The sequence below is a fragment of the Pygocentrus nattereri genome, chromosome 30 (assembly GCF_015220715.1).
Source record: "Pygocentrus nattereri isolate fPygNat1 chromosome 30, fPygNat1.pri, whole genome shotgun sequence".
Lineage (NCBI taxonomy): Eukaryota > Metazoa > Chordata > Actinopteri > Characiformes > Serrasalmidae > Pygocentrus > Pygocentrus nattereri.
The window spans coordinates 4,206,994-4,221,993 of NC_051240.1; the positions used below are offsets into that span (position 1 = coordinate 4,206,994).

Sequence of the window (15,000 nt, forward strand, 5' to 3'; positions counted from 1 at the left end):
TAAAAACATCTGGTTTTTTTTTCTGTGTATGTTTCCTATATAATACAACCCCAATTCCAATGAAGTTGGGACGTTGTGTAAAACATAAATAAAAACAGAATACGGTGATTTGCAAATCCTTTTCAATTTATATTCAATTGAATACATGACAAAGACAAGATATTTAATGTTCAAACAGATGAACTTTATTGTTTTTTGCAAATATTCACTCATTTTGAATTTGATGCCTGCAACATGTTCCAAAGAAGTTGGGACAGGGGCGTGTTTACCACTGTGTTACATCACCTTTCCTTTTAACAACACTCAATAAGCGTTTGGGAACTGAGGACACTGATTGTTGAAGCTTTGAAGGTGGAATTCTTTCCCATTCTTGCTTGATGTACAGCTTCAGTTGCTCAGCAGTCCGGGGGCTCCGTTGTCGTATTTTGTGCTTCATAATGTGCCACACATTTTCAATGGGAGACAGGTCTGGACTGCAGGCAGGCCAGTCTAGTACCCGCACTCTTTTACTACGAAGCCACGCTGTTGTAACACGTGCAGAATGTGGCTTGGCATCGTCTTGCTGAAATAAGCAGGGATGTCCCTGAAAAAGACGCTGCTTGGATGGCAGCAGATGTTGCTCCAAAACCTGTATGTACCTTTCAGCATTAATGGGGTCTTCACAGATGTGCAAGTTACCCATGCCATGGGCACTGACACACCCCCACACCATCAGAGATGCTGGCTTTTGAACTTTGCGCTGATAACAATCCAGACAGTCCTTTTCCTCTTTGGCCCGGAGGACACGACATCCATGATTTCCAAAAACAGTTTGAAATGTGGACTCGTCAGACCACAGGACACTTTTCCACTCTGCGTCAGTCCATCTCAGATGAGCTCGGGCCCAGAGAAGTCGGCAGCGTTTCTGGGTGGTGTTGATATGTGGCTTCGCTTTGCATGGCAGAGTTTTAACTTGCACTTGTAGATGGAGCGACGAACTGAGTTCACTGACAGTGGTTTTCTGAAGTGTTGATGAGCCCATGTGGGAATATCCGTTACAGAATGATGTGGGTTTTTAATGCAGTGCCGCCTGAGGGATCGAAGGATCTGATTTCTCCAGATTCTCTGAATCTTTTGATGATATTATGGACTGTAGATGATGAAATCCCTAAATTCCTTGCAATGGCATGTTGAGAAACGTTGTTCTTAAACTGTTGGACTATTTGCTCACGCAGTTGTTCACAAAGTGGTGAACCTCGCCCCGTCCTTGCTTGTGAATGACTGAGCCTTTCAGGGATGCTCCCTTTATACCCAATCATGACGCATCACATTCATTTCCAATTAACCTGTTCACCTGTGGAATGTTCCAAACAGGTGTTTTTTGAGCATTCCTCAACTTTCCCAGTCTTTTGTTGCCCCTGTCCCAACTTCTTTGGAACGTGTTGCAGGCATCAAATTCAAAATGAGGGAATATTTGCAAAAAACAATAAAGTTCATCTGTTTGAACATTAAATATCTTGTCTTTGTAGTGTATTCAATTGAATATAGGTTGAAAAGGATTTGCACATCATCATATTCTCTTTTTATTTACATTTAACACAACGCCCCAACTTCATTGGAATTGGGGTTGTAATAATAATAATAATAATAATAATAATAAACCTACAACTACAATGAGGTTTTATTCAGTGTTTTACAAACTGCATCAAGTCCAATAAAACAGGTCTTTACGTACTGGCTGAATCCACAAGCCATCCTATATACTTAAAGCATTTTGTGACTTAATTTATCACAATAATGATAAAACATCATCATATTCTCACCACTTGTCAGTAGTTAGAGTGTGCTGTTTTCAGTTAGAGGTTGGTGTTGTGGCAAAATGTCATATCACAACAATTCAAGAAGCTCTTTACGAGATACAATATGAATCAATATTTATATTTTTCTCACTCTTAAAAAGATGTTTTTTCAAGGGCGCTTTAGTAAAGACCATGGTTCTCTATGGAACCAGCAACACTTGAAGAACCACTTGCATGCTTCAATGGTTCCACACTGTTAGAAGTAAACGTCCTTTGCAGGTACATGATTCGTTCATCAAGGTACAAACAGTGTAAGTGTACTCTGACAGGTACAGCAGTGGTTTTAAGGTCCAGTGGTGGACCTTACATGAGTTTTTCCTGGTGGGAAAGTAGATATTTGTACCTTTTCATAAGCAAATGTTTTAAATCAGAGCACTAAAGTAAAAGTCCTGGAGGCGAGACGGAGTGTGGAGTTGCTACAACTTATAAAATATAATTTCAGTTGATTCTGGTGCAGTTATGCTCCCTGATTTAAGGTGCTGGCATGTACCCCTGAGGGTACCACCACAGTGACAAGAGGGGCACTGCCCCAGTGACAGTGTCCTACCTTTTTTCCTAAGAGTGTATGCATGGTAAAATGACTCCTCATGTTGATGGGGAATGCATTGTAAAAGTTTCTATACAGCACCAAAAAGGTTCTTCTGTTGTGACAAGCTTGACATAACAATAGCAGAACCTCTTGTCATGCTATATAGAACCAACACATTCTTCCTCAATATGAAGAAGCATTCATCATGCAGAAAATCTTTGATGCAGGCCAATAAGTGCTCATGGTTCTGTCTAGAGCCGATGTCTTTACTGAAGAGCCCTTGAAGAACCATCTTTTTAAAGAGTGTAGGAACACTTACTGTTTCATAGAGATCAATTCATTTGGAGAAGTTCTACAGACAGGAGAGTCTTTTGCCCAAGAATCTGTAATGTTATAATGTAATGTACTTTATATTAGTGTCCTGTGTTGTGGTTCAGGAAATGAGCTGGAATTGTTTTATAGATTAAAGGGATGATATTTGGGGTAATTGAATGAAAAATGTTAGTTAACCTAACATCATTCAAGAGCAGAATGCAAGAGAGAAGAGCACTGCTGGCTCAGCTGATACTCATGACTGGGCTGTTTGAGGCTGTTACTCACGGAAGAGTGTGAACCGTTAGAAATTAGAACGTAATTCAAACTTTTACATCACTGCAGTCGAAAACCTTGCATCTTTGGTTGTTTTTCAGTTTTTGACATGATTTGAAATGACTTGTTGCTCTTTTCATTGTATCAAAATTTCTTGATGAAAGGACCAAAAGAAATAGCCCAAAATAACCTGTAAAAAATTCTGGTTCCATTGACTTACATTAAAAGGAAAGTATGTTTTTCTTTCTCCTGTTAAGTTATAATTTTGGAGATATGAGGTTTGGTTCTGACAACAATGATATACAGCTATTTAAGCATGAACCTGTTAAGTAACTTCATTTTTACCTAGTTTGGAGAGTTTGCTTGATTTCAACTATTTCAGGTCTACAGTGAAATTAAACAGGACTATCTTGTGCTCTGTTGCACTGCTTTCATGGCCAGGGTGGAATAATTCATTATATTATTATTATTATTTTATGAAATAATTGATGAAATTATGAAATTGTCCACTAACGTACAAGACAGAAAATGACACGAAAGCATCAACAACAAATCTGCAGACACACCTCCAAAGTTGGTTAGAAATTGGTTGGTGTTTTTCTGAAATAATCAATCAGTGATGTTGAGGACTGGACTGGGGTGGTCAGGCCACTGTTCTGAGAACACCAGCAGCTTCTTTGTTTGAGAAGTACGTCTTGATCTTCTGGTGGTTGTTATCAGACAGTTTGAAGAGTCTTGCACTGCCTCGTCTGTGTACATACAAATTTCTGTTACTTTGGAAGATCTCAGTTTTAGGCCCAATCCATAAAAAACCCATCGTCATCTCAGATGTCCAGATTTGGTGTTCTAGTGCAAATGTTCCTCTTTTTCTCAGTGAGGCTCCTTGACATTTACATGTTCTTTCAGACCCATAGCACTGGGTCGTCTTCTCACAGTGGATGGATGGACAGAAACACCTGTGGATGTTTTTTTCATATCTGAAGTAGTTGATTTTCTCCTCCCGCTCTATTTACAGAAAAAATAAGGATAATAATAAAATAAAATAAAAAAGAGTTGCATAGGAATCTGTATTGCACTTAGCATATTGCACAATGAAGAATGTTCGCATTCTGAATGTAAGTGTATATTGTATTGTATGTGGTCTACTGGGAGCAGTGCTGGTTGTACAGTCTCACAGCAGCAGGAAGGAAGGACCTGCCATAGCGCTCCTTCACACACTTGGGGTGAAGGAGCCGGTCACTAAAGGAACTGCCCAGTGCTGCCAGAGTCTCACACATGGGGTGGGAGTCGTTCTCCAGCATGGATGCTAGCTTGTCCAGCATCCTCCTTTCTCCCACCGCCTGCACTGGGTCTAGAGGAGTTCCCAGGACCGAGCCGGCCCTCCTCATCAGTTTGTCCAGTTTCTTCCTGTCTGCAGTGGAGATGCTGCCGCCCCAGCAGACCACTCCATAGAGGATGGCTGATGCCACCACTGTGTCGAAAAAGGTCCTCAGGAGTGGCCCCTGCACTCCAAATGACCTCAGTCTCCTGAGCAGGTAGAGTCTGCTCTGTCCTTTCCTGTAAAGTGCAGCTGTATATCTGCAGCTGTATATCTGTATATCTACTCTTCTCAGAATGGATTTGTTTGAATGGAATTGTTTGAATTTGTTTGAATCTGTTTAAATTCTCCTTCAAAAGCTCTTTATATAAAATGATACTCATGTGTTTCACATCAAAAAGCTCTGTTATCTTCATCACTACTTTCCAAAACCACTACAGCAACTTCAGTACCTGTAAACTCTCTGCACACCATTTCACACGTGTCTCCGATTTTGACTGAATGAAAAATGAAGGGTTTCAGTGTGACGGGTCAGTGTTTAGTGATTTCCTGAGTGTCCATTGGTCAGTTTCACACAGAATGTAGGCGGACACACGAATCCGCCAGTTCCAGATGTATCTCAGCCCCTTTTCACAGCCTCATAACTCTGGATGTGAGTCACATACGATCTCGTGATAAGGTGGAATGTAAAGGGTGACTCTACAGATTCTATTTCTTTGGCCAAGTTCTACCTAACCTTCTGGACCCCAGAAGGTTAGGTAGAACATTGCTGGAGTCTTTATGAAAGTAGGTTTGAGTGGGTGTAATTTGGTCTGATCCCTTAATGACCTTTCACTAGAGCTGTGTTTAATGTGGCCTGAAGGCCTCGGCCACCAGCTGGTTATATAAGAGTGACCTTTCTGCAGATTTAACACTTCCATTTAACAATTCCAACACTGTGCCGAATAACGTAAACAGACCAACATCTGGCCTGAATCACAGAGAGGAATATAATGCAGGTCACTGCTTCCCTCCGGCTTCAGTAACCCATATAGAGCCTTCATCACAAAGGTTAATACATGCATGGTGCATTATAACCAGCTGTGGACAGTCTAGGCTGATTTGAGGTGACTCACTTTGTGTAAAGGCCACTTTATGAAGTCTAGTCAGTGTAATGGGGTTAGATGTGTCTGGTTTGGTATACATCAGCATGAACATGAAATCATATCTCCATCTTTTTGTGTATGTACTGGCATACTAAACAGTATTACTGGTGTTGACATTACCGGTTAACAATATTGGAAAAGTCATAAAATTTTGAGTCTTTTTCTTTTAAGTTTTCTCCTCAATTTATTTGTTTCCAGTTTTTCCCACTAGTTAGGACTCCCCTAGTCATACAATACAACCAGTGCTAGGAAAGCTAGCACAGACTTCCTCCGAGACCTGTGAAGCACCACCACATCTTTCCGAAATGCAATAACACAACATCATTGGGCAGCTGAACATGCTCGGAGGAGAGTGCTAACCACCAGTTCTGTTATGTCATCTAACAGACGCCTGTGATGTGGGTACACAGGGGGTCATGCTACCCACCCAGAGATCAATTGTGCTCTGTTGGCCATGGATGGCTGCCGCATCACTGGGCATCAAACTTGAAATCTCCTGATGGTAGAGCCTAAGTCATGGGTTAGCAAGCCAAATGTTAAGAAGAGACATTTTGCCCTCCAAATTTAAAATTTTATGTCCATTTTACCATCTTGGCTGTAAATATCTCTGAGTATGTGACAGCACAGGCTCACTTTGCTCTGCTTTAATCTTTAGCTCAGTTATGGCTGCTTTTCTTGCATCTCCAGCAGGAAACATTTCCACAAAAGTAGAATAATTTCTTGTAAAACGTGTCTCAATGTTTGACTTTGTATGAGGCTCAATTCAGCTTCTTATTCTCCAGCTTCTTGTTCAGTTTTTCCCATTTCACCTTGAATGGTGCCTGAGAATGTGACTGCTGCACCGTTTTAGGTGGAATGGGAGAATTTAAACAAGAAGCTGGTGAATAAGAAGCTGACATTTAGTCATGCTTAGTGTTTGGTAGTGTCACGATTGGCCCCTCCCTGTCCTGTCCATGTGCTTCTTTGTTTTGGTTTTTAGTCTGGCCCCTTGTTTTGTGACTCCGCCCCTGATTGTTCCCACCTGTTTTCCACCTGCATCCGGTTATCCCTCGTGATCCCTGTTTGTATTTAAGCCCTGTGTTTTCCTGAGTTTCTTGTTGGTCTTTGTTTGATGTTTGATTGTGTTTGAGATGTTTGGGATGTATGTTTGATGTGCTGTTTGGATTGTTTGAAGATTCTAGTTTGAGGTTCTGTGTTTTGTTTCATTATGTCTGTCCCTCCTGCTCTTCCTGTTGGATATATGAACCTGGACTGTCTTGACCCTGATTTTGGATTTGCCCATGATAAAGCTCGCTTATCTCCGCACATGCACCCGCCTCAACATCGCTCCTCGTTACAGATATGGTTGTAAATATGTCAATATGTAAATAAGAAATATGTAAGTCAATTCATCTCCAATTATTGATGGTCATCTTAAATATTTTTCTTTGCTTTTTCATTAGCTTCTATCTAGGGGAGTTTGTCTGTGTTAATATGGTGACCAGCAGATCTTCAGGGATAAAGGTTGAACTAGCAGTTGTACATTAACTCCAGCGTTTAAGACAATTTATTGTTAAAAGTGTAGCAGGGCTTTATTTTACTGCAAAAGGAAGATTATTTTACTTTTACTTAAAAAAAAAAAAAATATATATATATATATATATATATATATATATATATATATATATATATATATATATATATATATATATATAATTCTGCTGAGGAGCCACAACAGGGCAGTGAAAGAGGTGCATGTGGCTATGGAGTCGCACATTGCCAACCCCTGGCCTAGGTGGTTGTGCCACTCGGCAACCCCTTCAAATGTCCAGGACCCCTTGGTTTTATTACACACTTCTATAACCTAAGAATAGCTCAGCCTGTCTGTACTGAAGTATCTGTAGTCACTTAATAATAAAGTTTAGTGTGTAATATTCCTGAGATTTTAAGGGGTTAAACGATATGTTTTGATTTCAGATTGTATTTCACATTATCCTTCTTGGCCTGCAATTCATGAAAGCATTAGTTCTGGCAAAAATCAGATGTCCCCATTTGGGGGGTGTATTAGAACAGTCCTTGTGAATTTAAAAACCTGATCTCTGGTTCTGATTCTGTGTCCAAAGCACAGCAACACATACGGTGCTTTAGTTTTACATGCACATTTTCCAGCTTGGACACCCGCATTAGAGTGCAGGATGGCTTGTAGTTTGGAGATCTTGGGCCTCACGAATCCTCCATTGCTCATTTCCTACACACTTAAAAAAAGGTTCAAGTGTTCTTTAGTAAAGCAGTGGCTCTATTTAGAACCATCAGTTCTATATAGACACATTTGCATGCTGAGAGTTATCTGCATGGTAAAATGGCTTAGACTGATGGAGAATGCGTTGCTTTTGAAAATGGTTCTATATACTTCTATATGGAACCATCTATGTGGTTCTACACAGATGCTTTTTGAAAAGAGTTCTACAGAGCACTAAAACAGCTTCAGCTGTCATTTTCTAAAAGTTTCTAGTTATGTAGTTCTATATAGAACCTTTTCGAAAAGGGTTCTATGCAACACCAAAAAGGATGTTATGATGCCAAGCTTGTAACAGCAGAATATTCTACATCAATATTAAGAACAATTTCACCATGCCGAGAAAATGTGTTGGTTCCATATGCACCAAAAAGGGTTCTTCTATTGTTATGTCAGGTTTGTTACAATAGAGGAACCTTTTTGGTGCTATACAGAACATTTACAAAACATTCCTCCTCAATCTGAATAACAATTTCACCACACAAGCATGCTAATATCTCTTTGAGTGTTCATGGTTCTGTGTAGAACCATTGTCTGTACCAAAGAACCCTTGAAGAATCATCTTTTTAAGAGTGTATTTGCTTCTGGTTCTAAATAGAACTAAAGAACTAAATAGCTTTTGAACAACTGTCTTTTTTTAAGGCTGTGGTTTATCTTCTTACCTGCTAGTCAGCGCTCGCCATTCTAGAGCTGCTTGTGTTTATAGTGGTCGAGTTCTCTCTGAATGTGATTACAGTGATGTGAATGAAATCCAATCACAATCATCTCATTTAACGTGCTCATTTTATGTGACTTGTATCTGCACTGCAACCTGATAATATTTTTACCACTTGTGTTTACCTTCAGGTAATCAAGTGCATCTCCAGTGTGTCAGACTGAAACGTGGTGTATAATTTGCAAATCAGCTCATAACAGTCAGTTGCCACATTGTTATTCATTTTTCTGCTCTGTTCTAAAGAAAATCATCATTCTGCCGTTCTTATTCCTTTCCCTCACCGGCAGCTATTGTTTATAAAGAAGACGGCTGTTTAGAATAGTTATCCTCCTGTGTTAGTCATCGCCGTCATGGACCACATGAGTTTGAATGCAGTGTGCTTACATTAACTACCGCGACCAAAGGCCAGCAAAGAAGTCTACTGAATTAAACTTAGAGGACAAAACCAATCTGAAGGAGCAGTGATGCTGCTTAATGGGGAAGACTCCAGCTGTCTGGCTGCTAACTAACTCACCGTAGCCACACTGATGCTTCAATGAAAACAAAACATAAGGCTTAATAATCCCTCTCCTGTAAAGTCTAGTGTGGTTCTGTGCTCTTCCTCACATTCACTGAGATCTTCCTCATCTCATCTTTTGTCTTCAGTGTGAGAAATGAGGAACGGTCACTCTTTACACCAAACTCTTGGGAAATCGGGCAAGTTACAGATCTGCTGCAGCACACTGGCAGGTTTTTCAGAGGAATTCAGGCAGAGTTGCAGTTTCTAGACTAAAAAGGACCAACTGGGTGAACCCGTCTGCTATAGAGCCACCCTGAGGCAGATTTATATAACCACATGACATTAACAGTGTAAACGTCTAAGTGTCTTGATGTGACCAAAGGACCACTTTAAACAGCTGCCTCTTCACAGCAGAGACGAAAGCAGCTGCTTTTGTTTACAAGTTGCATTAACGGCTTATGTGGTGTTTCTGTAGTGTAGTTGCACAAAGACAAACAGCTATAGAAACATTCAATTTGAGGCACGGGTGAGTTCATGGAGCTCCGAGGGTCAACGGTTCCTAACGTTTCATCCCAAATTTGGAGTGAATATGCAGTAGTATGTTTGCTTCAATAGAGATGATATAAAGCTTTGGTTTCGTTGGTTCAGAGAATTCCTCTGCTTTTTTTATGCTAAGTTCTCTTTGTTCTGATATTGATGTTATTTTTCCCAGTAGTGGCCCGAATGGCCAGAATGTTCCCTGCATGCTTGAGCTGCAGCCATCCAAAGCATTTGGCCCTGAGAGAGAAAGAGAGAGAGTGTTGAGATAGTTAATCTGCATCACACACACATTCTGCAGGACTGATTTCACTGTACTTGAAAATTGAACGCTGTCACAGAAAAGGCTACTGTACGGACAGGACAGACTGTAGTTCCCCAAAGTACAAACCATTTAAATGTGTCGTCAGAGGTGTAATCCCAGCTAGCAGGGAATGTTCCCATAACTTTGGCTAATGTTACCTACAAGCTCTAATAATGTTCACAGAAAACCTATTAAACCAATGTTCAAAGAACCTTTAGCATTTCACAGAATGTTCCTATAAGGCCCTATGATGGACATAACTTTTTAACTGCAACATTGACAAAACATTTTATGGATTAATAGAACATTTGTGTAATACTCTCCCAACATGTTTAAAACAAAAACATTCTAGCTGTGATACAGTCCTTAAGGTCCATTTGTGCACCTTAAATGGACTTTAACCCCTTAAAATTCCAGTCTTATTACATACTAAGGCTTATTATTCAGTAACTACAGGGATTTCAATGCAAACTGGCTGAGCTAGTCTTAGGTTATATAAGTGTGTCATAAAACTTTGGGCCATTTAAGGGGTTAACAGTACGAAAAGCATATTCAAAGGTAAAGGGGCATATTTCCTCATGTTCTTCTCTTCTCAAAGAAAACAAAAAGCCTGTATGGAGGCAGTGGCACCTAAAAACAATAACTGCCTTAAAACGATACAATTATGTTCACTCACTAAAGGTACTGAAGACGTAAACCAGACTGTACCCCCACAGAGACAGTAACCCCAGATAAGACACGTTTGGTGTCCAAATTTTGCTTCTTTTGCTTAGCACTAGAGCTAAAGACTCAAACACTAGAAGTCAATAGTCACCGAAATCTTTTTCTGTAAATCCAACTCCAAAATCTCTCTCAAACCACTCAAACAGCGTCCAGGTCTTCACTGAGGTAGCACAGTCTTGTCAATGTGGTTTAGGACACAGTATGACTTCCTGTGAATTAAGTCTGTGAGTTAACTTAACTGTGTAGATCAGGGGTGTCTAACTCAACCATTAACAGGGCCATATTTAAAAATCTCAGCAAATCTGTGAGCCTTAAAAATTTGCATTTTGCTACCACCTGAAATGGCCACTGTTTATTTAAAATATGCCAAAATATGCCAAAAGTACTTGTAGCGCACCTTGAAAAATGACAGTAATGACATTATGTTGTAGGGCATGCTGGGGATTGTAGTGCAGCGCATTGTGAAATGGGCTAATATTAATAGAAAATTGTAATAATTTTGATATGACCCATGTTTCTTGACACACGGGGTATAGCTGAAAGCTGATCATTTTGACAGCAGGAGTTTTGCTTAAATTCGACTGCCCACCAAATGCATGCACATCATAGAGGCCTCTAAATCCCACCGATAATGTTTGTGATTTCTGTTACAGTTATTCAACAGATCTTGTGAATATAATCTGCAGCTTCCATATGCCTGCATGATGCGCGTGCACCTGAAGGTGAGTCGGATTCTCAGGGAGAGTTGAACACCTGTTGTCTAAAGTGGTTCAGCTGCACTAACATTTCTCAGCTCATTCACACCAGCTGAGCCTGGCAATTAGCTGAGTTGAATTAGGAGTGTTTGGGCAAGAAAATCACCAAACTGTGCAGAGCTCCCCACCCTGAGCTCTCCAAAATGGTAACTTTACAGGAGAAGGAAAAAACCCACTTTACTTCTAATGTAAGTCGAAGGAACCAGATGTTTTTTCCAAGTCATTTTGGGTCATTTCTTTCAGTCCATTCATCATGAAATGTACACACAGTGTAAAGGGCAAAATGTATTTTCAAAAGATGTCAAAAACTGAAACATGTCAAAATGGACAGTGATATGCTGCGTCCAAAACCACATACTACCATAATAAATAGTATGAAAACTAGTATTCCACCATTAGAAGTCATTTTTTTTATTTAGTGTGTATAACATATGCAGTTTTGGACTTGGAATTTTGAGCAGGTTCAGGGGTGTTTTGGGGATGTTTTTATAGAAAACATTTGGCTGACTAATGACTGCTACTGTTTTTAAGCCTTGTTAGTCTCACAGCTCAAGCTGTCACGATTGGCTCCTCCCACTCCATGTGCATTTGTTTTGGTTTAAGCCCTGCCCCCTGTTTGGTTGCTCCGCCCCTGAATGTTTTCACCTGTCCCTCGTTACCCTTTGTTATTAAAGCCCTGTGTTTGCCAGTCTTTGTATGAATGTATTGGTCTTTGTTTTATGTCCTTGCCCTGTTTGAATCTGTCTATAGTTTGTCATGTCTGAACCCCAATCTGTCCGTATTGGCTCATTGATCCTGGACCGTTTTAACCACGACCCTGGATTTGCCCTTAATAAAAGTGGCTTACCTCCGCACATGCGTCCAACTCCTCGCTCCGCGTTACACAAGCATTGAACTAAAGAAACTAAATGTGGACTCCAAACATGTCTTTGCATGTTTATTACATTTAGGGTAAGTGAAAAACTGCATTTTTTGTCTGCCAAAGAAGTTGTTTAATTGAAACAGAATGCAGTGTGATATTAAATACATAACCACCTTAAACAAGTTTTCTCTTTAGCCATGTCATTTTTTCAATGGACAGTTATGCAGCAGAACAGTATTATAGCATGATCGGGTTTTAATGACTCTGAGAATCCAGTTAATGTGTGTGGTCATATAAGTGTATGCTGGGTATTTTACAGTGGCTTTGAATGTGACTCAGCCAATCAGATTTTAAAACCAGCCCTGTTTAATAAAGAGCATAAAATAATCCTCCTAGTAAAATAAAGCTCTCCTGATTGTCCAACACAGTTTTAACAAGAAATGGTCTTAAACGCTGGAGTTAATGTTGAACTGCTAATTCACCCTTTAACCATGAAGATCAGCACAGAGACTGCTGATCACCATAGCAACGCAGAAAACAATCGGGCCGGTCGAGCAGCTAACGAAACGGCAAACAGAAAGATTTAAGACAGATATCAATCATTTAAAGACGAATGGACTTATTTTTATTAATAAACACTCCAGCTGGTTTCGTGATGTTTAATCTGCAACGAGAAACTAAAACACTAAAAGGCCGCAAAGCTGAAGTCAGTTTCTCATTCTCCAGCTTCTTGTCCGTTCCACCTTAAATAGGGCAGCAGGTACAGTCTGGCACGCCAGGCACCATTTAAGGTGGAACTAGAAAATGCAAGCAAGAAACTGGAGAATGAGAAATGATTTCAGCCTCATAAAAAATTCAAACACTGAGAGACATTCAACAATAAACTGTTCTACTATTGCGGAAAAGTTTCCTGCCAGAGACGCAAGAAAAGCAACTATAGCTAAAGCTTGAAGCGGAGCAAAGTAAGTCTGTATTTTCATTTATATTGTATTTTTAGCCTATAGCCTATAAGATGGTAAAATGGAATGTTGTGGCTCCCAGGGTGTTTGATTTCAGTTGAAAGGACAAAATGCCTCTTCTTAACATTTGTGTTGCTGACCACTGCATTAGAAAATGCATTAAAGTGTTTATAGTAGAGTATTTATAGTATAATAAGTAAAAAAAAGTATAAAACACATATTTAAACCCATTTTTTTAGACTCTGAAATTTCTTCAAAAAGAATGGCCTCGTCAACTGCTATAGTTGGAGTTGAGTGTTCAACACATCATTATTTCCACTTAAATTTTCCATTCAAATTTTCCATTTTTGCCATGTTTTCTTGGGGCTGAATGCAGCTCTGCTCTTTCAGTGCTGTTTTAGCGAGAGATAAACTGAGAAACGTTTCAGATTGAAGCTCAAAGCCCATGCAGCTGTGCTCAGAGAATAATCTTAAGAACAATATATGCAAATCACATTTGACTAGCTGCTTTTCTGAACCTGATAAAAGTCTGCTCTGTAGCTTTAAGAAGGATTCAGCGCACATGCTTTTATAAAAGACCTCTATCTATCTCAGCTCAAGCTCAGAAGCAGATTGGTTTAACCAGATATTAGATGATGTCAAGAAATAATAATTGAGTACGTGATCAACTGAATTTATCTAGTTTAAAGAACCAATGTTTTTTTAAATATAGAGGCCAGCTAATCAGAACAGAGCTTATTTGCATATATATATATATATATATATATATATATATATATCAATCTTAAGTGCAGTAAAAGAACCAGCCTGTTTAATTATAAGGGATGAAGAGAGGATGAAAAATCATCATTCAGAAATGAATTATGACTATTATTGATTAACAAACTCCCAAACTTGAACCTCATTAATAAAATAATATGAACCCTTTAAATGTGTACATTATTTCCACATGAATAAAATATGTTACATCACCACAGTTTGGGGGGTTCATGATGGCTTATTAGAAACTTTAAAACAATGGTTCTACAAGGTTCTTTAGTAAAGAAAATAGTTCTGTATAAAACCATGAACATTCAATGAACCATTTGCGTGATTATTGCTTCTTTGCATCATTAAAAGGTTCTTCAGACTGATGACCTGATGTTTTTTAAGTGTTCTGTATAGAACCTTTTTGAAAAGGCTTCTATACAACACAAAAAGCTTCTTGCATTGTATTTTATTCTACAGACATGACACTGTATCAATAACAGAACCCTTTTTGTAGATGTATGAAGGCTCTTTATGTAGAGCTCTTTTCAAAAACATGCTGATATAAAACTATTTACAGCACATTCTCCATCAATCTGAAGAACTGTGCAAATAACCCTTTAATCACACAACGGGTTCTTTGTGCTTATTGTTCCACATAGAACCATTTTCTTTACTAAAGAACCCTTGAAGAACCATAGGTAATGTAGTTAATAGTACACTCTTTAAAAAGATGATTCTTCAAGGGTTCTTTAGTAAAGAGAATAGTTCTATATACAACCACAAGTTCTATTTAGAACCATTCGCATGGCTGTTTGCGTGGTGAAATGGGTCTTCGGACTGAGGAAGAATGTGTTGTATATGGTTCTATATAACCCTTTTCAAAAGGGTTCTAAATAGAACCATAAACACATTTTCCACCAATCAGAAGAACCATTTCAGAGAGAAAACCCTTTAAGCATGAAATGATTCTTACATTTACATTTATGGCATTTGGCTGACACTCTTATCCAGAGCGACTTACAATTTGATCATTTTACACAGGTAGGCCAAGGCGGTGTTAGGAGTCTTGCCCAAGGACCCTTATTGGTATAGTGTAGGGGGCTTGCCCTGGTCGGAGATTGAACCCCAGTCTACAGCGTAGAAGGCAGAGGTGTTAACCACTACACTAACCAACCACCATTCATACACTAACCACATTCCATA

At 39.3% G+C, this 15,000-nt stretch overlaps 1 protein-coding gene across 1 annotated transcript in view; it reads left to right on the top strand.

Moving 5' to 3' along the window:
* Positions 1-15,000, top strand: part of sept9b (septin 9b) — a 134,596-nt gene that overhangs the window by 699 nt on the left and 118,897 nt on the right. The gene's annotated exons all lie outside the window — the stretch shown is intronic.